The sequence below is a fragment of the Typopeltis vanoorti genome, chromosome 19, assembly GCF_054136105.1.
Source record: "Typopeltis vanoorti isolate ZY-2024b chromosome 19, IOZ_Tvanoo_1.0, whole genome shotgun sequence".
NCBI classification, from domain to species: Eukaryota; Metazoa; Arthropoda; class Arachnida; order Uropygi; family Thelyphonidae; genus Typopeltis; species Typopeltis vanoorti.
The window spans coordinates 30,791,610-30,816,151 of record NC_143567.1 but is presented as its reverse complement, the minus strand read 5'-3'; the positions used below and the strand labels follow the sequence as shown (position 1 = coordinate 30,816,151).

The following is a 24,542-nucleotide window of genomic DNA, read 5'->3' as shown; positions in this document are numbered from 1 at the left end:
TTAGCTAAGATAAGAATGTAGTATCTTTTCTTTTCAGCTTAACACCAGATACGACTACAAGATATTAAACTGATGTTTAGAAGGTAGTGAAGCACTTGCTCCACTGTTGCTGTGAGTTGCCTAGAACTGTACACCCTCGAGTTATCGTTTCTCGGCCTTATGCATAAGGTGCAAATGGATAGAGAGTGTGCCAAACGGACAATATGAAGAAGTTGGACTGCTAATGTGAGATGTCAATTTTGCTGCATTTAGCTCTTCAAACGCATATTTTCTTAATGTTGTTTTCAAATGATTCAGCGTTGTGGCATTTTGCTAAGGCTCTGTGCAAGAAAAATCCGTCACTAATATTACTACGTGACATTTCTATTTAAAATTTCGCTTAAAAGTTGGCTCACAACTTTCCTATGTGTTATTTACGCAAATCCTATTTAGTTAGCATAGATATGAATAAACATATGGCAGCGCCACTCATGACAAAAGATAGTGAAAGGAGATAAAAAATAAAAATGTAAAAAAAAAAAAAAGAAAAGAAAATCACAACACGTACAAGAATCGCAGTCAGCCTAACAAATATACAGTATGTATCTTAAAATATTGGAAGCGACCTAAAAGAACCAAAGGACAAGTTGCATAATACTTTTTGCCCAGTGCTGATAGTTTAAGTTATATTTTACATGTGCTAGCTGAGATAGAGAATAAGGCCGCAAAAGCGACTGTTTCAATTTATAGTAGGACTAGTTTCCATGTGAACAATCCACGTGTTTCATTGAAAAAATTAATTCACTTGTAAAAAAAAAAAAAAAAAAAAAATATCAGCTAACGCCTTTTCATACCTGTATATAGGGAGTAGGCGAGGCCGTTTATCTTATGAAAGTAGCTCTACAAAATTTTAATCAACAGATTTTAAAATATTAATTTACTTCAAACCAAAAATAATAATAAACTTTCACATATACAGAAATTTGTCTGTTATTACAAGAATGAACAACTTACCTTCCTAGATATACTGTTGTAACAGACTAAACATAGAACAGTTATTTAAGTAACCCATACACACACTCGTTGCCAGGAAGGCGTGTAAGTATGATAGAACGGATACACGTGCCGATTCGTGTTGTACGCATAGATTATATTGTTATATCTAGAGTGTGTACGTGTATCACATTATGAAAGAGGCGTATACACAAATTCGTACTCTGGTTCTCAAGGTTGTTTGCCTGTTGGACAAAACTTGATTAAGAATTAAGGTCGCAATTAATGACAAAGAATTTTTCAGTTCATAACATTTAATCAAGAAGCCATCCCAATTTGAGTGATCAGATCGCATTAAAAGATTATATAAAGTCAGAACAACATCGTAAAGCAAATTACCGTATTTTTCGGACGATAAGAAGCACCGGAAGATAAGACGCACCCCAAATTTATGAGACGATATTTAGGAAAAAACATTTTATTATATAAAAATATTTACAAATTCTTACTTAATTTTTATTTATTGTTACAATAATTTGTATTAGCAATATTCAGTTCATCTTCACTCTCAGTACTATCACTCGTCTCGTTAATGTCACCGTTCGTATTACTTTCGTCTGAAATATTGTTGTCACTCCCTTCAAAAACTGCGCCATCTTCGGTACCATCCATCGCATTACTTATCCCGCATTTCTTAAATGACTTTATAATCGTCTCTTCTTTCACGGCTTCCCATGAATTTTTCACCCAGGTACATCTGAAGTTGTTGGCCGTTTCGTACGTCCTGTTGCTCTAACATCGTGATTTGGCTTTGCCCTCCATTTGTCCCACTCTTCCCGCATAAAAGTTTTGAATGGTTTATTAATAGATCCATCCAAGGGTCGTAATTGACTTGTAAGGCCTCCAGGAATGACAGCTAATTCTGTATTCATTTCTTTTAGAAGCTTCTTGGTTGATTCTGTTTTATGCGCTCTGAATTGATCCCACACTAACATCGCAGGCTTTTTAAACAACGCACCTGGACGTTTTGTCCATATCATATCTTTTGTATCCATAATTTCATTCCTGTTTCGTCCATCCAGCCTTTATCTTGAACGTGGATAATAATGCTACGAGGAATTTCATCTCTCGGTAACGTTTTTCTCTTGAAGATTAACATGGGGGGGGGGGGTAGTTTTGTTCCGTCCGCGCAACAAGCTAAAACTACAGTGTAGTGAGTTTTTTCGTGACTCGTTGTTTTGATCACTATTGATTTGGTGTCTTTTGAATCTACTGTCCGATTTGAAGGAACATCAAAAGTTAGAGGCACTTCATCCGTGTTCGCAATTTGATTAAGCTCAAAGTTAAATTTCCTTCTCGCTGATATGACAAATCTATGGAATTCTATAATTTTAGCTTCATAGTCAGCCGGCATTGTTTGGTCTAGAGTGGTTTTTGTGCGCATGCATAACCCTTGTCTTTTAATAAATCTAAAGCACCAAGACAGTGATCCAGTAAAATCTAAAATTCCATTAGTAGTTGCCCATCGTTTCGCTTCAAAAATTATCATTTTCGTAGAAACAGATATTCCCATGTTTCGATGATTTGTTACCCAATTTTTCATTTGTACTTCTAATTCTGGCCATTTTTCTAGGTGCGAACGGAATGTTTTCTTGTGTTTACATAGCAGTTTTAATTGTTCCTCTTGTTTTCTCCACTCAACGAACCATTTTTTCTGTTGGTGGTGGACCAGAATGTCTTTCTTCTGCTCTGTTTCCATATTGGTTTGCATAAGTTATCACATTTAATTTATAATTCGTTATATGAAAGCCTTTTTTTGTTTTACGCTCATTTTATCTAATTTTAAGATAAAAATTTTAAACTTATAAAAATGAACCGTACAAAAGCGCATATGTTTACATACTAATGACTATTGACGCTCTAAATCGGTGATTCACCCACATGCAGCGAGATACCTACCTTCAGTAGCGTACTTACTAATTTTATTAACATATTGCGCCTGTAAATGAACTTCGCTAACAGCTTCGGTACAGTGTAAAGATTCGTATTTTAATGTTACCTTCGGCCCATAAGACGCATCCCGATTTTAAGTCGATTTTTCTATGTAAAAAGATGCGTCTTATGGTCCGAAAAATACGGTATTTATTATATCATTGTTATTGTTCTTTATCCCAATACATTATTATTAGTATTTATCTCAACACTATTCTTTCAACAGCTCCTGCAATCTCTTTATTACTCATCAAAATTTCATTTTCTTTACATTCCTCGTTCTCGTTAAATACAACTTCTATAGTAATCTAATTTTCTTTTTTGTTATGCAGTAGTCTAACTAATAGGGAGAGGAGATATTGACTTGGGACTCAAATTTCACTTGTCACAAATATTTAATTAAAGCATTTTGATTTTCATTTTCAAATAAATTTTCATAATTGGCTTGAATAAGTGGGTGGCTGACGGACATGTATCAGCAAGTGGGATATGGGGGTGGGGATGTGAATCTGCCAGATTCAAGGTGACCAGTGTTGTGCCCCAGGAATCAACTGTTCATGATATTGAAAAGGAGTTGATAGGAGATCTTCAGTTGTTTGCTGATGATGCCAAGTTAGACAAGGTAATTCGAAGTGTTGCACAGTATTTAAAGTATGATTGAAAGTGGGCAAATGATTACGGCTAGCAAATTCAATTTCGGTAAGTGTAAAATTCTGCACTTTGGAGTGATGCGATATCGAACAGCATATTATATTGGTGGGATTATGCTTCTAGTAACTGACGAGGTTAGAGATCTTGGAATTATCGTGGAGAGAAAATTGAAGTTGATAGGTCGCATAGCAAAAATTGCAAATACAACTCAGAGGATAATTGCGATGTTGAAACGATTATTGACATGACATGTAAGGATATGGAAGTCATTTTGCCTCTTTACAAGGCCGCACCTTGGTCTCTCTCTCTCGGATTCCAAGGGGATAAAGAAGCTGTGAAAAGGCTACAAAGAGAGTTACAGATGATATCGGGATTCAGTGCGTAATTACACTTTTCCCGAGGCAGATGGGGCTCAATGCACTAGAGTGCTTCGGGGCCAACTTCCTTATTGTTTTGGGCCTTAAATCGGTCCTAATTTTTTCTTTCCCAGCTAGAGCTTTGTGCGACTGTGCATAAGTACAGTCCTGTCAAGATTATGGAACGTAGATTGCGAAGATAGAGTGAGAGTATGTGGACTGCAAACACTGCCAGACACAGAAGAAAGAGGTGATAGGACAGACGTCTAAAACATAACCTTTTGGGAAGGTGTTACTGAATACTGGTTGATAAAATTTTTCATTATATTGAAAGTGGGGAGACTACAAAGGGTATCTGTAGAAGTTAAGTTTTCACAAAAACTTCACTTAGGGATAAGAGCTAGATTTTTCTATCATGGGGCCATGAGTAAATGGAACAGTTTGTCTGTTGAAGTAGTGAGTGCATCTGATATGAACGAGTTTAAGCGAAGGTATGACAGTAATATTTTTTTAAAAAAAACTGTAATAACATTTTATTTATCATCATACAGAATATTTACATAAAAAATAAAATAAATCCGCTAATGCCTTTTATTCCCTTATAGGGAGTAGGCAAGGCCTTTATACCCTGTCTAGCTTCTGGAGACTGAGTGGGCAGTTTAATCTCCACTGGTAGCCAATCAGAGATAGCTGGCCCATGTCTGTCACTAATTGTAGCAGCCACCGATGAATAATTGTAGCAGCATATGTCACTGTCTGAAATAATGTGGGTACTGTGGTCGATTTTCTTGAGTTTACTGGATGAAAAACCCGAGTTTCCAGGAGGAAACACCCGCTTGCCTGTGCCAGAGATCGACTAGCTCGGGATCCAGTTGAAGAAAGGATTAGAAAAAGTCCTTCCAGTCGGTGACCACACTTGAACTTAAGTCAAACTTCGAGCGACCAAGTGCAGAGGACGCAAGCGCCACTTCCACTGAGTTACACAGGCCTTAAAGCATATACATATATATACAGGGTGTTCGGGATAAATTTGACAGTTTCGTAAGGAAAAAGAAAATCTTCTTTGTATCTATTAAATTTAATGAATTGACAAAAAAAACATTACAGGCAGAGTTAATTACAATACTATCAACAAGATTTACTCAAAATAACCACCATGAGCATCGATCACAGCTTCAATTCTGCTTAGGAACCTCGAACAAGCTGATGCTACAGTCTCCCTGGGAAGGGCCGCAAAAACTGTTTTAATTTTATCCATTAACTGGGCTTTTGTATTACTGGAAGTGCGATTGGTGTCTTTTTCAACTGCGCCCCATACAAAATAATCCATGGGGTTAAGGTCTGGGGAGTTTGGAGGCCAAACATTTGGACTGGTGAAGTCGTAGAAATTTTCACAACCATTTTTGACTTTTCCCAGAGGTGTGGCAAGGGGCCGAATCCTGCTGCCATACATACGGCCTACCATTGGCTACCCTTGTTATCCAGGGCTTGACTACAGTTAGCAACTCCACGAACAAAGCCCGAATTCTAATGCCAGGGTTCTTCAACACCTGTTCCTGCAGATTTGCGAGGAATTCTGCTGTACGAACGCAATCAGATCGTCTGCTAGGGATCTTTCTTCTTGCTACATCCTCGTAGTCACCATTGCAAGTCTCTAGTTCATGCCTGATTGTTTTTACTGTATTCAGGGAGCATTGGGCAGCAGTCGTAATATCCTTATTTTGATGGCGGGCACGAATCATCATGATACAAGTTATTCTCTTCCATGATTCAGGTGGGTTCCAGCTATCCATCCTTTCTGACATCTTGTATATGAATGTAAAAAATTGTAAAAAAAATATAATTAATTATAAATATGTCAAATTTATCCCGAACACCCTGTATATATATATATCAGTATCTTCAGTATTATTATACACCGTACTGACTGTTTTGTTACATAATGTGCAGTCTTTGATTATGAGGATTACGTGCAGTTGAATGAGGCGGATTAATCCCGCCTACTTCGAAGCTTGGGTTAGCTTTTATGAAGAGAGTGGGATCAGCCTTCACTATTTATGTTGCTGTTACTGTTTATGGATGGGATGTAGGCATTGGATGCTGATGATTTGTGATGTGTATATTAGTGTTAATGGTATATTAACGTTGTTGGTATATTTTCCAGAGTTCATGTTTAATGTTCTGTAGTTGTCTATGTGTTTTAAATTTCTTGGTAGTTGTTGAGTAGCGTGGATATCTGATGTAATCTCACAAAAAACCGTATGAGTTGTTGAAGGTGTTGGGGTGTAGAGAGTTGTTGTGGGTCGTGTTATACGATATGTGTCTCTGTTGTTTCGATAGGTGATGTTGAAGTAATTCCTTAGTAATATTATGTAGTGTTTCAGATTTTTAATTCTCAGGATTCTGTGTATCGCCCTGTGCTGGTCGGATATTGGTTGCGAGTAAGGTGTCCAAATCACTGTTGACACAATTTTCATATGCAATATTTCTAATTTTGTTAGGTGGCTGTTTGATGTGTTTGCATAGACTTCTATACCGTATCTGAGTAGGAATTCGCAGATATAGGAGTTTTTTTTTTGATGTTAGATGGAATAATGTCTTTTACTTGGAAGAGTTTTGCTGCGATGATGTGGAGTTTAGTGTGTAGGTAGTTGTCTATATGTCCATTAAATTTTGCCCATTGAAGGTGGCAATCTATGTAAAGACCAAGGTATTTTGCATGAGTTACAGGTTCGATTTCGGGACATTGGCAGATTTTTTTTTTTTTTTTTTTTGTTAATGCAGCGGTATGTGTGACAGTGTATCGATAGTGGTGCGGGGAGCATGATTCTCGGGTTGTGTATTATTAACATCTGTGTTTTGGTGCAATTGATTACAATTGCGTTTTGGTAGAAGTATGTTGTGATTTCATTTAGGTCTTGTTGTGCTTTAGAGAGAGCCGTGTTGGTGTCTATGTGGATTGCTAGTAGATGCGGTGTCATCTGCGTACTGAAATATTTGCCTTCTTATGACCAGGTTATGAACATCGTTAATGTATATGTTGAATAAAGTGGGTGATAATATGGCGCCTTGAAGGACACCGTGTTTTATTTGTATACCCCGGCTGTAACATGTGCCTATTTTTGTTACTTGTGTGTTTCTGTTTGAGAGATAGTTCCTGAACTAGGTATGCAGTGTTCCTCTTATACCTATTGAGTATAGTTTGGTGAGTAGTATGTCATGATCAAATGTACCAAATGCTTTGGTTTTAAGTCAAGCAGTATAAGGACGGCGTAATTGTTTTTATCGGGAGCTTTGTTTATTGTGTCGGCGATGTCTTCTAATAAAGTGATGGTGCTTTTTGTTTTCTGAAAGCCGTACTGATTTTGTGAGATGATGTTGTACTTCTGTAAATAGTTCTGTAGTCTTGTGCATGTTGTTTTTCTAGAATTTTTGAAATGACTGGTAGGGTAGCTATTGGTCTGTAGTTCTATATCGCTTCTTTTACCATGTTTGTAAATTGGAGTAATTATTGCAGTTTTTAGTTGTTATGGAATACTGCCACTGTAGAATATTATGTTCACGAGTCTCAGAAGTATTGTATATATTTGTTCAAAGTGTGTTGAAAGGTCTGTGAGTCTTATTTTGTCTATTTCTAGAGTGGTCTTTGGTTTTAGCTGTAAAAGTGTTTCTTTCAGTTCCTATTTTGTTACAGGTGAAAAATACATAGTTTTTTTGTTGACTTTGTGCCGGTAGTTTTTTGTTGATCTTTGGTAGATTGTGTTTTTTGAATTGTTGATATTGTTTATGAAGGCATGGTTGAATGAGTCTGCTAGTTCCTCTTGGTTTATATCCTGACCGAAACCTATTTTCAATAAAATCTTGTGCTGAAGTTTTCTTTTTTTTTCAAGTTACTAATTCGTTAAGTGTAGCCATGTTTGCTTCATGTTGTCGTTATATTCCATGAATTTTTGGAAGTAGTAGTGTCCTTTTGCCTTACGAATTTTTGTTGTTAGTTGATTTCTTGTGTTTTTGTATAATGTTTATAAATGTGTGTTACTGGGTGACATTTTTAGTTTTTTTCATAGATTTTCTTTTACAGTAATACTATTTAGTATGTTGCCATTTATCTGTGGATTATTGTCGCCTCGTTTGTGTAGCCTACGTTGCTTTTTTTTTTTGTATATTTCTGTGAACTTTTTGCAAATTCTCATATAATGTTACAGGATCATTTATTTTAAGTAGGCAATTCCAGTCTGTATTTTTTACAAGGTTGTCGACAATGCTCTTTAATATGATCGAGTTTTGTCAACTTTTGTGGTGGTGGGAAAAGGGGGGGGGTAGGTAACGTAATAAAACGAAGTTGAGAGAAAGTTGTGATCGGCAATTTTGACGTTAATTACTGATAATGTTTATGTATGGATGGGAGCCCGTATGTTGATATGATCAATGCATGATTGTGTTAGTGAAATATTGAGTATTTCTTCTCTTGTTGGGGAGTTAATGGTAGGGTTTATGTTGTATTGACTTAGTATATCAAGGTGTGTGTTAGTGGATGAAGAAGCGTGGACAGGAGTATTTATATTAATGTCTCCTATTAGAATGAGCCTATGTGTTGTACTGGATTCGATGTCGCTTAGCCATGCTTCTACCTCATGCAGAAAGCTGAGTGGATTGTTATCTGGGGGTGTGTAAATTATGTTTATTGTGTATTTGATACTATGTTTGTCGCTATTTGCGATTTCCAAAATTAGTGAAATAATAATAATAATCCCTCCCCCCTCCCGAAGACACGGCCTTGTCTTGGTGGGGGGGGGGGGGGCTTGTGTGCTTCACTGATTTTGAGAGCTATTCTGGGCTACCCTTGTTAGACAGGTCTGAACTGAGGAGCCAGATTAACAGTGTTTCATCCCCCCACCTTAATGGTGAAAAGTAAGAAGAGATCCATACCGGATCAATCAACACCTGGGTCATCGTGGACTGCGTCAGATGTTGGGGATCCTAGGCATCAGACAACAAATGGGCTACAAGACCCAGCTCTCCTTGTTGGGCAATCAGGGTTGGAAGCTGAAAAGTGACTGGAAGAAATCAAACTTAAAAAATGGACTGTAGAAGAAAACAAAGAAGTTATGAAAATGTTTTTACAGATCAAAACCAGAAAAACGAGGCTTTAGAAAGCGTATGCATTTAATTTGGAAACAAAACTTCCCAGAATCTGCAATAACAGGACAAAGACTTATGGACCAAAAGAATTTCATTTTTCGCAAAATATTTACTGAACTTGAGCTGCAAGAGTTACGTAATAAATAAACAACTCCACTAAGAGCAAATCATTAGATAGCTATATCAAACTATGGAATTCAATTCAGTAAGCATCAAGCATACCTCAGAATGTTTTGACAGAAGTGCAGTGTAAAATGAAGTCAGGGATATTGGAACATATGAACTCCATAAATGACCGTATAAGATTATCACCATTAAAAGCGTTGCATAAATCTAAGCTAAAACAGCTCCTCTTAGACGCAAGTGCTGTAATTGAAACCATCACAACCAACAGCATAAAGGAAATAAATCAGCTCCAATACAGCACAACCTATATCATTACAGTGAATCTTGATTGCAAACCACAAGAGCAAAAGCCGAGGATGGAGCAATATGCACCATAGAAAATCCGATTGGAACGAAAAGTCAACAAATTTCGAGCTGATTTGAGCAACTTAAAGAATTTTAAAAAAGGAAGGCTGAAAAATAATAACATCAAAAACAAACTGATTAACACATGTAATATGGCCAACAAAACAATTGCTGAAGTTATTGTAGAGCTAAAACAAAAAATTATAGCGACTGCACACAAAATTAAAGATATGAAGCAAGAATAAACCAATATGTGCAAATTACACAATTTTGACAGAACCAACGTCAGTTCTTTCAGTCTTTCCAGAGAAATACAAATGCAAACAATCATTCACAAAAAAAAGAAGAAACAGTCAAATTTTGGAAGACAATCTGAGATAATCTTATTGAATACAATAAAGATGCCTCATGGATTAAGGAAATAGAATCAGAAATGAAACAAAAATAAATGTGAAATGTCATTATCACTAAAGAAATGGTCAACGCACAAGCTAGAAAATTAAAAAACTGGTGTGCACCTGGCAAAGACGAACTACATGGATTTTGGTTGAAGCATCTAACCAGTCTACATGATCGAATGATAGAACAATTTAATTATTTATTGCAGTCAAGCTCAGTGGAAGACTGGATGATATCTGGGTGCACTTTTCTTTTCATGAAAGATAAGGGTGCAGATCCAAGTAACTATCACCCAATAACATGCCTACCAACTATGCTTAAGCTGTTCACTGCAATCACAACATATTCCATATACCACTACTTATCAGATAATCAGATTTATCCGATTGAACAAAAAGGCAATTTTCAAAAATCCAGAGGAACAAAAGAGCGGATCCTTATTAATAAAATGATTCTTAGAAATTCAAAAAGACAAAAAACTAACTTAATCATGGCATGGATAGACTATGAGAAAGCATTCGATCCTCCCCCTCCAACACACACTCCTTGATCCTAAAATCGCTACAAATATTTGGAATTAGCAAAAACATACGTTCCTTTCTGTCTGTTGCTATGAAATCATGGAAAACAACTTTAATAGTGAATAATGAATGATTCGAAGATATCTCCATCAAACGTGGAATTTTCCAAGGTCCTTGTCACCATTGCTCTACAACATTTCTTTGATACTTTTGTCTATGATTCTGAAGAAACCAACCTTGGATATGAAATTCCTAAATGTAATAATAAAATTTCCCATCTGTTGTATATGGATGACTTGAAGTTATATGGAAAATCAGCTGAGTAAATAGACTCTTTACTGAACACAGTTCGTATTTTCCGTCAGGACATTAAAATGGAATTTAGTTTAGATAAATGCGCAATTTTATCAATTAAACGAGGAAAAATTAATGACACTAGCAATTTTAATTTTGATCATGAGAAATGTATAAAACAGCTGGCATAATAGACTGGACCAAAGAAGACCTGAACAAATTGGACCACAAAACTAGAAAATTAAAGACTATACATCATGCATTACATCCACGAAGTATTGTTGACCGGTTGTATCTACCAAGGAGAATAGGTGGACGGGGTCTGCTGCAAGTGAGACAGACGGTGGAAGAAGTAGAAATTAGCTTAAAAAGTTACATCGACAATAGCTCCGAGCAAATGCTTCAAGCAGTTACACAAGAGGGTCTTCTAAAAGCAACAGGAAATAAACGCGATTACAAAAAGGAACAAAAAAATAACCGATATGTGCGCTGAAAAAATAAACCTTTGCAATAAACCAATTTCTTTGAGATACTAAGGGCAAAATTGACTTGAACAAGACGTGGCAATGGCTACAATATGGATATGTTAAAAAATAAACAGAAGGATTTATTCTAGCAGCTCAAGAACAGGCATTACAAACTAATGCAATGAAAGCAAAAATCTTGAACATCAATAGTAACAGCAACTGCTGATTATGCGACCAGAAATATGAGACTGTAGAACACAGGCGTAGCTAGGACGGGGCGGTCAGCCCTGGGCGGCACTTTGAATCTTTTTGAACTTTTGCAGTTAATTCTAAAACACAGTCTCGAGAACTCAGTTCCAAATATTGTAATACTGCTGTGAATTTTCCTCACAATTGCTGTAAGTGTTGCTAGTTGTGAGAGGAGTTTTTCTAAATAGAATTGATTAAGAATTACCTACATTACTAAGAAGTAGACTTCGCCAATGTGATCGACGATTTTGATAACAGAAAAGCAAGAAAAATAACATTTTAGAACGTTGAAATTAAAAGTTTTACTTCAAAAACAAACATAGTGTTTTAATTTATTTCCCTATACGTCGTTTTGACTTTTTGTAGTATCTTCAGTGTGTATTGAGAGGGGCGGCAAACTGAGGGACCGCCCCAGGCAGCAAAAGCTCTAGTTGCACCACTGCTGTAGAGCATCTAATCTGTGCCTGCAGCAAGATAGCTCAAACTGACTATAAATAGAGCCATGATCAAGTGGTGACCAAAATAATTCATTGGCATGGATGCAAAAAATATAGCTTCCTACTTCTGATAACTGATGGCAGCATAAAATAGAGACTGTATTGGAAAACGAAACAGCAAAAATTCTCTGGGACTTTCGAATACAAACTGACCGGCATTTGGAACACAATAGATCTGACATCACAATTATCGAACATCGACAGGTTTGGATTATCGATATCACAGTACCCAATGGTAACAACATTAACAACAGAGAACTGGAAAAAATTACTAAATATCGAGATCTGGCAATCGAAGTTGGCCGACTCTGGCTTAAACACACCAAAGTCATCCCAATAGTTATCAGTGCACTTGGTGCAACTTCAAAGAAGCTATCCAAGTATTTACAGTAATTAAACATCAACGAAGTGACCCCGTATGACCTAAAAAAACAGCATTACTTAGGACTGTCCATATTTTACAACGCTACCTGAAAGACTATTCTTAGATTCATGGGTAGAATCTGAATTGTTCTGTATCACCAGTCAAATTGTTGTTTAAATAATGTTGTTTAAGTCGTGTTTTGACTGTGTATCAATTATGTGAATAAGTAATAATAATAAAGCAACAAGTGAAGCAATAATGCATTATTATCTAGGAATTCTTGAGGCAGACGACGTTTTAAGATCAGAAGTCAAAAAGCAAGTAGTGTCTGAATATCTGAAAATAGTTAGAACTTTTCTAAAGTCCATGTTGAACGCTGTAATAGCAATCAATACCACTCAATACATGAGCCATTCCTATAAGCAGATACAGAGCAGGGATAATGGACTGGACACAAGCCGATTTAGATGCACGTAATCGTAAAACACAAAAATTAATGATAGTGAATGAATGCCTTGCACCCACTCAGTGAAGTGGATCGGTTATACATAGCCAGGAAAAGTGGAGGACGTAGTCTTTTGCAAGTGAAGCAAACAGTAGAAGAAGCAAAGCGAGCGTTGAATAATAACATCGAATATTCAACGCTTGTTCTTGAGTGAAAAGATGTAATCTTGCCACTCAAGAACAAGCACTACAAACGAATGCAATGAAGGCGAAGATTGAAAAGATCTGTAGAGATAGCAAATCCCATTTCGCAGAGATAAAGAAGAGACGGTCGACCATCTAATCAGTTCTTGGAGCAAGATTGCTCATACAGACTATAAACAAAGGCATGGTTGGGTAGCATCTCACATTTTACAACGAATAATTATTCTACGAGAATAATTATTCTAAATTATTCTCATATTTCATGTTTCTTGTTACTCTTCGGCTGTGACTTCTGTTATTTGCATATAATAATAATAATAATTTCTGATAACAGGACAATGACAAGAGGTTTATTATCATATATATATATATATATATATATATATATATATATATATATATATATAAAGTTTTTATTTTATTTTTTTATTTTACTAGGACTTTTTTGTTGCACCACCTTTAGACTTGAACTACGTTCAGGCCAAAACTTAACTGTTTGCTTACTTGGGATTAGGAGTAAAATAACCAAGTTTATAAAATTACTTGGTAACCCTAATATATCAAAAAAAAAATCAGCTAACGCCTTTTTTATTCCCGTATACAGGGAGTAGGCGAGGCCATTTAGCCCTATCTAACTTTTTTTTTTTGGAGACTGAGTGGGCAGTTCAATCTCCACTGGTACCCATTATACTATATCCAAGGACAACTATATCCAAGACGTCGGAGGAACCAATCAGACTGTGATGAGTTGGTTGGTACTGAGGGGGGGGGGGACAGCCATAGCTGTGCAATTGGAACTTGAGTAGTTAAACAGGATGCGGCCATTCCTATTTATAGACCTACTGCTCCAGGCATGATGTTTTGCGTTTAAATCTCCGGCGATAATGACCGGTACTTTAACTCCGAGGATGGCATCCATATCTGAGGGGGTCAGCAATGTTTTTTGATGATGGGTTTTAAGCAACGTAGATTTTTTGGTTTCTGGCAGAGTTAGTGGTGACATTAATACCTGTGATTTCAAGATTAGTGGTTGTAGGGTTGGCAACAGAATGATGGTTGATTAATTTTTGAAAGATGGCTGCACCACCACCTCTAGATTTGAGTCTATCATTCCTATAAAGCTGGTATCTTCTGATATTGAGGTTGTCAGCAGGTCTCAGGTGAATTTCATTAATTAATAATATATCCATATTATATCTATCATCGAATTCTTGTATTTCTAGTATTTTGTTTTTGAGACCGTTTGCGTTCCAAGCAATAATCTTTAGAGAATCAGGGGTGAGTTTTTTCTTATATATCAGACAGTGCTGATAAAATGGACTGGGTTTGCTGTAGAAACTTTTTTGTTGCTTAGTGATGGATTGGAGTTGCTGAAATGTTGTAGCATGTTTGCAAGAGAGGAGGTGATGAGAGCTGATAGATTTGAATGTGGATTAGGCAGATCCTTGTCATGGATTGTCGTTTCGGAGCGTGCCACGTCGGTATATGTCCTTGCTTGATGTTGAAGGTTCATCTTCTTGGGGGGGGGGGGAAATCAGTTAATGGTGGATCAGCACCTCTCGCCCTGTTCGAACTGGTGGGAGACTGATGAACTTGAGTTTCTGAAGCTCTCGTTTTAGATAATGAGGTAGGTTGACTGACTCAGTCTGCCTGTTTTGGGGGCGGTAAGTACATTCTCTATAGTTAGCAGGGTGAGGGCCGCCGCAATTAGCGCACTTAGCCGGGGTGGTTTTTAGCTTGGCACAGATATGTGTGGGGTGGGTCTCAGCACATTTTAAACATCTGCTGCATTTTGCACAACTTCTGGGCATGACCAAATTTTTGGCACCTGTGACACTGCCCAGAAGAAGCTCTTTTCCTCAGTGGTTCTGGCAATATTTTAAGTCTACAGATTGACTTCAAGTTGTATATGTTTTTATAAATATTATGGATCTCCACAAGAACTAGAGTCGTAGGGGTCTTATTTGATCTATACATTCTGCTGACCTTTATAGGAGGCAGATCCTGTAGGTTGAGGTCAGCAGCTATTTCATGTGGGTCAATGTCTTCAGTACCCTTCGGAGCACCACTTTCAAATTTTTTTCTGAGGTAAGTGAGAAGGTATGATACTGAATACCTCTAACGTCCATCTCCTTTGTTAAGTTTCTGTAGTGTGTCACTGTAGCGGGCTGAATTTTGATGCCCTCGTCTATGTTTTTGGCAGTGGAATAGTTTATCTGCAGCTTAGCCATAAGGTTTTTAAGGCTGTCCATCTCTGATTTTCCCCTTAAGATGACTGGGGTACCTTTTCATTGGGGGAGGCAGAGGAGTCTGTATTGGGAGCATCTTCATCCATGCCAATATCATTTGTTGGCTCTAAGGCGAGAGTTTTGCGCTTCTTGCACGCGTGCATCTCTCCTTGATCAGAGGGAGTAGAGGCGGAGACCACCAGATTAAGTTTTCCTCCATTTCAGGAGTGTCTCCATTTTCATCATCGTTAGTTCCGGTAATGAATAGAAATTTAGGAAGCCGGGCCATTCAAGCTCGAATTTTTGAGAAGTTTTTTTTATGAAGCTGAATGCTAGCCCTTTATTGAGCGAGTCAATGATGATCTCAGGATCGACCATACTTCGGGCCATTTAAGCTTGAACTTGTTTTGAAGCTTATTTATGAAGATAAGTGCCTGCTCTTCATCGAGCGAGTCTATGATGGCGTCAAAATCTGACACGTTCATCTTGATTGATTTGTGTATAAACGCAAGTAAATCCTGCAAGTCTAGGGACGTGTTAGCAACAGTTCTGTAGACTGAGATGGTATACTAGTAAAGTTTGTGAGAAAAAGTTAATGGGTGTTGTAGTGTTGTGAGAAGATGCCGTGAAGTTGCTTGGCTCAGCTCGAAACACCTACCTCTCTAAGAACCATACATCCACAACTGGTTCTCATATCGGGTGGGACCTATATGAAATTTTTGTGAGAAAAAGTTAATGCGTGTTGTACTGTTGTGAGAAGATTCCGTGAAGTTGCTTGGCTCAGCTCGAAACACCTACCTCCCTAAGAACCATACATCCACAACTGGCTCTCATATCGGGTGGGGCCTATGCGGCCATTGACCTCATGCACGTTTCGGGCAGAAGGGGGGGGGTGAGAGACAGTAGGAATTCGAGCAGTGCTACAGCAAGTGCAATGCAAGATTCACGAAATGCCTCCGTAAATAGTGAAGTACAGCCTAAAAACGCGCAGTGACCAGCAGTAGAAAATAAGCACGTCCGCCCAGATTCACAATCGTCAAACTTGCTCTCTCGTCATCACGTGCGTGTGGACGAACATATGTGTCGAGCCCTGTAACGATTTTACATATATACAAGCAGTCTCTGGGTTATGAACGAGATACCTTCCTGAGAACGTCTTTAAGTCGGATTTGAACATAACACGGATCCCTGGTGAACAGCGCATATACGGTAATAATAATAATAATAATAATAATAATAATAATAATAATAATAATAATAATAATAATAATAATAATAATAATAATAATAAAACTATAATGGCTAATATACGGCAATAACAATACAGTGTAATAATAATAAAATCCATGTATTCTAATGATAAGTTAAAGAAACTATTGTGCTCTTTCTTTTAATTCAAACAAACAGAACATAAAAACAAACTCATACATGAAAGTTCGAAAGAAAATAGTTCCCAAATTATTAATTTAATTATTTAATTCAGTGGTTTTTTAAATTTTTCGGTTCACAGCGCCCTTAGTATATTGGGATTTTTCTGTAGAGCCGAAAGTTCTACCTAATAGTCAGTGAGGTTATTTCAGTGAAAATATTGGAATATTTCGCTGAGCACAGTTTGGGAACCACTGATTTAATTAATAATTATCCCTGTGGAGAGCCTTCGGGGCCCGTATCTGTATATATATATATAGTTAGATAGCATGGACAAGCGGTTTTTTTCTCCTGGAAACTCGGATTTTCGTCCGTAAACTCAAAAAAATCGACCATAGAACCCACACTATTTCAGACATTAAATATATTGTGTTAGGGTTAGGGACCACGAGATGGCGGCACTTGTTGAGCAATTCTTTTCACTGTTTGCCGCTTAATTAGTGATAGCCGTCGGTCAGCTATCTCTGATCGGGTACCAGTGAAGATTGAACTCCTCACTCAGTCTCCAAAAGTTAGATAGGGCTAAATGGCCTCGCCTTTATATATATATATATATATATATATATATATGTGTGTGTGTGTGTGTGTGTGTGTTAAAGATAGCAAGCTATTCTTAAACCTGCTTTTACTCCATTTCCCAAGTAAGCAAACAGACAAACAAATGAAATTTGCGCCTGCATGTATTGCGAGTCTAGCTGACCCTCAAAGTAGTGCAAGTCAAGGCAACGCATGGTAAAGGTAGAATAAGCTCTGATCACTATTCTTATTTCTAGCCTGGCTCCCACTGATGAGACCTCAATAAAGGTCGAAACCGGTCTGGGTAGTGTCCCCCTTGCCTTTAATACATAGCATCATACATCTCCTCAAGGAGATGGGATGTGCATTAAGGGTAAATATTAAGAATAGTGTTCAGAGCTTATTCTACTTTTACCATGAGTTGCCTTGACTTGCACTACTTTGAGGGTCAGCTAGACTTGCAATACATGCAGGTGCAAACTTGACTTGTTTGTCTGTTTGCTTACTTGGGAAATGGAGTAAAACAAGTGTTAAAAATAGCTTGGTATCTTTAACATTTATTATACCCAAGGTAAAATACTTTCCACACACACACACACACACACACACACACACACACACACACACACACACATATATATATATATATAGAAAATCGACCGTAAAACCTACACTATTTCAGATAGTAAACATAGTTAAGGATTATGGACCGCGAGTGGCAGCATTTGTCAGTCGCCTCTCTTCACTGGATCATGTATAATTAGTGATAGTCTTAGGCCAGCTATGTCTGGTTACCGGTGGAGATTGCACTCTTCCCCTCAGTCTCCAAAAGTTAGATAGGGCTAAAACGGCCTCGTCTACTCCTTATACTGGAACGAAAGGCATTAGCCATAGATTTCAAGTTCTCCGAAATTATTTTTCTATACAACACAAGAAGAGTCTCACAATTTTCATCAAGAGTCCAGAACAGGGAGGAATTTTTCCTTCTTGAACTTTTCACTTTTGTTTAGAAGTATCTCTTCTTCTGTTTCATCGTCCAGTAAGACGTACGCTTTGCTTTTGTTCCCGTTTCTTCACATCGCTATAATGCAAATCTGGATATCTACTCCTGGCCTTCAGTTCAGATTGACTAAATTTTCTCTAATTTCCTGAAGAAACGTTTTCAGAGACTCAAGATGATTCATGGCAACAAGTGAGTCCACATCTTTTGACTACAGGACCGTACTTGTTTTGTTCACTCTTTCGAGAATGTCGTTCTAAAGAATTGTCAGAAATATCGTTTCCACGTTCTCCATTTTCTTGCTCAATCCTTTTGCCTCTTGCCTTGCGTTCACTTCCTGGTCAGTATCAGATGATACAGAATCCAGTGCATGTTTATTTTTCTCAAAATTAAACATGCATTGGACAGCATCAAAATGTGACGACCATCTCATGTCAGACAGAAGTTTGACCACAACATGTTCTTTTCCTAATAATGATCCTATCGCTATCGATATGTAGAAGCCGAAAAAAAGGAACACAGATGCTGAACAAAGTCAAAGAATTTTACACTCTGTCGACAACACTCTGCGCTTTTACTTCCAGAAAGTTCAAGCTGTGTTTAGTACAGGGGACATAGATGGCAAACTCATTCAGTTGACAGATAGTGCTTGAAATTCAGTATAGCGTCCAGACTTATTTGAGGCACTGTCATACCACTAATCAGGGCAGTTTGATAGCGGAAGTTTGTTCTCATTTAGGAAATCCACAACAATGTCTGCTAGATTCTTCGCTCCATGAGAAAAGATGAGGTTGAACTTAATGAAACGCTCCACAGGCTCACGTCCTCGAATGTACCAGACGGTAAGGTCAGTTGATCAATTTGTGAGATGTCTGGAGTGGAATCCACACTTATTGAATAATACTTTGACTATTTCATTTCTTCCAGAATTGCACAAGAACATTTCGCCCCATTAATTGAATAAATTCCTCACAAATGTTTGCCGATAGATACGATGGATTCCCTTATCCAGCATTTCCGTACAGTTTGAGATGCTCTTCCAAAAAAAGGGTAGCTCAATAGCTTTAGAATACATTAAAAAAATAAGCTAACGCCTTTTATTTCCGTATGGGAGTAGTCGAGGCATTTTAACTCTAACTTTTGTAGACTGAGTGGGCAGTTCAGCCTTCACTGGTACCCAATCAGAGATAGTTAGCCCAAGGCTATCATTAATTAAGTGGCATGCAGCGAAGAGAGACGGCTCAGTAAAGTGGCACCATCTCGTGGTCCCTAACCCTAACACAATATATTTAATGTCTGAAATAGTATGGGTTCTACGGTCGATTTTATTGAGCTTACGGGAAGAAAAACCCGAGTTTCCGAAAGAAAAAACCCTCTTGCTCGTGCCAGAGATCGACTAAACCTAGAAATTTTCAAATTTTTGTCGACCCAATAGTTTGATTTTCTTCACGAAATACAAAACCTCTGGAACCAAGAAACCGAATGACATAAACCACACATATCAACACTTTATGCCAGTACTTCTGCTCTGGGCGACGATATTTGATTAATAAATAATCTATTCATGCGATTTCTTTATGCAGAATCAAATATGTCGTCATGCACTTGCGACGATCTTTTTTATTTTCATGTTCTACAATATGATTGCTGTGGATTCAATGACTGTTTCAAGTCATTGAATCCTGGTGTAGCAAAGGGCGATTCTTTCTTGGGCAATAGGCGGCATGCAAAACAGTTCAAACAACCTCGGGATGGTGAATAGTGTAGCCATTCGCAGTTTTACACACTTGCCATTCCATAGTTCACGTTTGAACGCTTTCTTTGATAAATGCCTTCTGTGAGTTCTCTCTCTTCTGGCACCGTCGTCCACTGGGTGTGAGTGTGAAAGGTTGCAATCATGATGCTAACATGATGTCGACCCACTACGAATTCCAGTGATCCACTGTATTAGTATTCTTAATGTCCCATAGCCCAGGATCTGTGACGTGAATCGCACACTCCTTTGCCGTTACCGATTTGTGTATTCCCTCTTGTGGGATGACCCCATCAGCCAGAACAGGTAATGGTATGTCTGGAACTGGATGATTTGATAAAGGAGTAATTGTAGATGGTGATACTGTTTTGGAGGAGCAGTACTAATAGCTGACGTTGAACCTCGATTGAACCAAGATGTTAACTTTGGAAGTTTGCTCATTTTCTCTTTCTCCTCTGCAACTCTTTTCCTCTTCTGTGCTCCACTCATAAAAGTACGTTTCATTTTTGCTCAAACTGTTATCCACTTGGAAAAATAATTTTTTTTTAAATTTGATTTATATTATTATGAAATATTTAAGCTATTGACGTATTGTACACCATATCCAGTTCTCTTTCTTAGCAGAGTGTTCCAGTGAGAGTTTGAGTAATTTATACACTCTGCCAAGAGATCTCTCATGAACAATATGGCAGAATGAGACCCTCGGGCAACTGCCCAGTGTGCCCATGCCTTAAGCGGCCTTGGGATGGCCTGCACTTGAATCTATTTGGTATCGGTGTAGAGGCTATCGGGTGAAAAGACGTGCTGTTAGAAAGCTCCTGAAAGATCTGTGATTTTGTTGATTTATTAAGTGTGTTCTTAGATTTAATTCTGTATTTTTAGTATATTATTGTAGTTTTTTAGTATAATTATTATACTACAGCATTTATAACATAACTGCAGAAATATTATTAGCTTTTACTACTCTTGAGAATAGCGCAGAAAACTCTTTGTAACAAGGCAGTGTCTAAAGCTCAAGTTCTTACTACTGAGGAAAGCCTTTGTCCTGATTAATAAAAGTACTGCTGTAGTGATGATGCTCATTTATTTGAGGATAAGTTGACATTAGAAATATCTCGATTCAAATAAATTATTAGAAAATCGACCAGAGAATTGGAAAAACATCTGACTAAACTTAGACATGATAAAAAAAGGATCAGAACAAAAATAGGCAGGAAAGTACTGAACTTGGTAATCATAATATTAATAACAACAAGGTAAGACAGTTAACATCTAAGAAAAAAGAGGTGATATGTTATAGTGACTCAATCTTAAAATTTGCGCTTGCTGAGGGAGTCACCACTTCTAGTTTCCGAGAGACGAAAATTAAAAATATGACAAATGTAATTGAAAAGCAAATAAGAAAAGTAAAAGATCTTTAATTAGTGACAAATATAGTATGAGAGAAGATATGAAAGGTGTGTTGGAAGAAGCGAGAAAGAAATGTGAGAGAATAAAAATCGTATAATTGCTAGCCAGATATGACAGTACTGATTAAGAAGGGCGATGATAGCTGATTTCATCCGCTGGCTGTGTAGAAGAAATGAATGCGAGTTTTTAGATGTGTGGAGTGTTTTTGATGGCAGAAAAAACTTGTATAAGAAGGATGGCCTGCACTTGAATTCATCTAGCATCATGAGCCTGGAGAAATTAATTCTTGGTATGACACTTAATGCAGAGTCAGGGAAACTAGATCATCACTGGAGGAATGGGAAAAATGTGTGTGAAAGTTCAACTATGGTATGTAAACGTGATAAAGATATGAATATCTTCGAAAATGGTTATGTATGTGGCAAAGGGGTGGAAAAATATGCTTCGGGTTTGGACCTTTTTTAAGCAGGTCTGGAGAGGGAAAAGAGAAAATTCTATAACATAAAATGGATTGCATATCTAATTATAAGAATAGGCTAGGTAGTCTATTATGTCTATTTATTATGTGTAGGTAGTCTATATATTATATACTAGGTAGTCTATTTATTATGTCTATACACAAATGCTAGGAGCATTAGAAACAAAGAGATTCAGTTCGTTGCTTTATTGAATACGATGTGGCTAAGATTGTTGGCATTAGTGAAACTGGCTATCAGAATCAGATATGTGTTTTTTTATTACTAATTTCAGGAATGACAGAAGAAATAAGAGAGAAGGATGAGTATTATTATTAATGATATCAGATGATTTAAGTGGAGTTAGGTTAGAAACACCAGAAAACAATAATGGTAACAATGTTCCATGCAGCAGTGAGTTTGAATCAGTCTGGTGTGAAGTGGAGGTTAGCAGAATGAAATATATGGTGGGGTTGCTACAGACTTGGTGGCTCAGTTGCAGGGTACGAAGCAATGCATTGCCAATTTAGCCTTATGGGTACCAAACGAATGATCATTATGGGTGAATTTAATGTTCCACACATTAATTGGGTTAAAGAGAAATCTCATGATAAGAAAGAAGAGGTATTTATTGAATTGTTGCAAGACTACTTTTTCAAGTATCATGTGAAAGAAGGAACTCGAGGCAAAGAGTGTTGGATTTACTCATAGTGACAGAAGGGACCTCTATTAGGATTATGCCTATTTTACCACCAGTTGGTGACAGTGATCACGCTGTGCTTTCTTGGGAAGTATCTTATTGTATTGATGGTCCAATTAAAACAGGTTACATGCTGAACTACAAAGCTGGAAATTATGATCAACTTAGGAGAATACTATCCTTGGTTCTATGGTATCAGTTACTGAATGGGAAAAATGTCAGCAATGGATGGGAATCTTCGAAAAAGTGCTTAAATGAGACAGTATCTGAATGTATCCCTAGCAAAAGATCCACAAGAAGAAGATGAGGAAAGAATGTGGATAGAAGAAGAAGATGAGGAAAGAATGTGGATAGAAGAAGAAGATGAGGAAAGAATGTGGATAGAATATTGTGAGAATATGAATATGAGGAGTTATGAAATATATAAAGCTCAGGTCAGAAAAGTAACGAGTATTGTGCAGAAAGCTAAATCGAAGTATGAAGAGAAATTAGCTATGCAAGCGGAAGGCAATCCAAAAGAATTTTATCGTTATGCCGCAACCGAAAGAAAGATTGAATGAATGGGGAAGAATAACCTTATGGAATGCAGATGGTACTCGAGTATCGGAAACTAATGAAATTGTTCAGTTAATGAGTGTTTACTTTGCTAAGATATATCAAATATGTGTAGGTAACATTTTGCATATTGCTACTGCTACATTGGATTAAGAGTTAGAGGTTCCTGAAAATAAGTTTGAAGAGCTCTTGCATAACCTGGATAAAAATTTGTCTATAGGGACAGACGGAATATTAGCTCGTTTGTTAAAGGAACGTTCAGCCGAATTGGCTGGCCTTTCACATGGTTGTATAACTTGAGTCTCAGCTCAGAAATGGTACCATAGGAATGTATGATAGTTCCATTGTACATGGGTGGGGCAAAAACAGACGTGGCTAACTACCGCCCTATCAGTATCTTTGATGTAGTAGTGAAGATTAGAGCAGTTGGTAAGAACTCACATGCAGAACTGGGTAGACAAAAAAAAAAGCTAAACTCGGCAAGCAGCATGGGGTTTACTAAAAGAACGTCATGTTTTAGCAATTCGATAAAACTTTATAACAATGTTACAGCCGAGTTGGGATACACTATGATGCTGTTGGTTTTTTCTAAGGCATTTCATACTATACCATACAAAAAGACTGTTGCATAAACTGGAGAATTTACAGGCAAAAAATACTACTTGTGGTGGTACGGGTGGATGGAGATGATTGGTAGTAGAGGTTCAGTGTAGTGGTGGAGACGGTTGTATAGTGGGTGTCCTCCCGCGATGAGTCTTCGGACTCCTTGCAGGTGTTACGATAATAATAATAATAATAATACGGGAAATGTCCCGTATTTTACGACGAATTTTGCTGTACCGTACTGTACTTGTAGAGATAGCCTAATGTCCGTATTTTAATGAAAAGATAAAATTATAAGTATTATGTTAAGCAATTATAATTTTCAATATTATTTTCTAATAATCCAACTTAAATTGATTTGTAATCCGTAAAAACTGACAATTCGAGGAAATTAATTGTGTTTACAGTTTACACCGGCGGCATGGCGGCGACGGTCCCTTTCATTGTTTTTTTTTTTTTTTAGTATAATAATTTTATTTATAATTCTGTACAGATATATTACATTTGCTTATTTTCAAACAGTTCTTATTTGGATATTGTGCGGTGAGATATCCGTACAGTACGTGGATGTTGTGTCAGTAATTATTAAAAAATAATATCTCACCTTTTTCGAATGTCCGATATTTGGTTAATATGTAAAATATATAATTAAAGGTAAATAAATTAATTTTTTTTATTAATTATACAAAAATAATTTCAGTTTTGTTTCTTTCCTTAAGCCCTTACCAATGCTAAAAACGAAAGTGAGTTTTTAATGATGATTATTCGAAAGAATGAGCCTGTGTTTATTATTATTATTATTATTTTAACGGTGTCTCCATGGAGTCAAAAGACTCATCGCGGGAGACCCGCCATTGACACACTAACCATT

At 37.2% G+C, this 24,542-nt stretch overlaps 1 protein-coding gene across 1 annotated transcript in view; it reads right to left on the bottom strand.

Moving 5' to 3' along the window:
• Positions 1–1,120, bottom strand: part of LOC150095963 (fatty-acid amide hydrolase 2-B-like) — an 81,413-nt gene extending 80,293 nt beyond the window's left edge. The window contains exon 1 of the mRNA XM_090408951.1: positions 994–1,120. The gene's annotated coding sequence lies outside the window, so the exon portion shown is untranslated. The remainder of the gene's footprint in view (positions 1–993) is intronic.
• Between the last annotated feature and the right edge of the window lie 23,422 nt (positions 1,121–24,542).